The following is a 1,005-nucleotide window of genomic DNA, read 5'->3' as shown; positions in this document are numbered from 1 at the left end:
CAGGGCAGCAGCCCGCCCCCACGTTTAACAAACGTTAAATTCATCCCTTCCCCGGCAAGAGGGGGAGGCTCCGGGTGTACTCCCTGCCCAGGGCGGGCTCCTCTCGCTGCCTCCCTGCAGGGGCCGCGGGGAAGGACTGGGGCCCCTGTAGGGGCTCATGGAGCTTTTGACACAAAGCAGACCGTAAGCTGTAGGTTAGGAACCGGCCTCTCATTCCTGTCCCGAGAAAATGAAAGTGAACCTTGCACACGTCACTTTCAGGTTCCTTTTTTATTATTAGTTTCTTCAGAGGCTTAGCCGACTGAACTTTTCTTTGAGATGGGGACGTAGCCACATCAATCGGAGAAGAGCGGATTGGAGAGGGGTGCGAGGAAGCGGCTTGTTTCACTCGGAACTGCAGGTGGGGGTCACGACATTGGAGCTAGGGACATCCTCCAGCGAAGATCCCTTGAGCACAGCGTACGGCTGGGTCATACCTTCTCTGCTGCCTCACCATGACCCCTCCTTCTTCTGTAACACACCATAGGCGGCAGGTCATGGAATATAAGAAATTCAAAGCACAGTGTTGTGGCCAGAATATGAAGCAAGCACATCAGAAGAGGAATGCGAAAGCGCAAGCATCTCATTTTCAGCCTGCAGGACAGATGCATTCAGTAAAATAGCTACGTTAATCATAGAAAGCATTTTCTTCATAGAAAGCATTTTCTTCCTCTCACCTAAAGTTTCTTCTTAGGCCTGTTTAAACCTCATAGGTGCAGCCCTTCACCTAATTTTATTTTTTACTTCTAGTTCATCAGCTTATAAATCTACTATTTCTCACAAGCTGGACCAGGCTTATGGTTTTCACAGTGAACTCTTAGTAGCCAGGTTGAAGAGCTTTCTGCCTGTCTGTCCTGTTAAACACAACGTTGAACCGTCACAGCCTGTGCAGACAGGTATTTGTTCTTGGAAAACGCCACTGCCGTGGGCTTCTGAAAGTAAACACGGCTTCGCTACCCTCAGTTG

Source organism: Aptenodytes forsteri, unplaced genomic scaffold, assembly GCF_000699145.1.
Source record: "Aptenodytes forsteri isolate BGI_AS27 unplaced genomic scaffold, ASM69914v1 Scaffold139, whole genome shotgun sequence".
NCBI lineage: Eukaryota > Metazoa > Chordata > Aves > Sphenisciformes > Spheniscidae > Aptenodytes > Aptenodytes forsteri.
The sequence above is the reverse complement of the archived record's forward strand: the minus strand, read 5'-3'. Positions refer to the sequence as shown.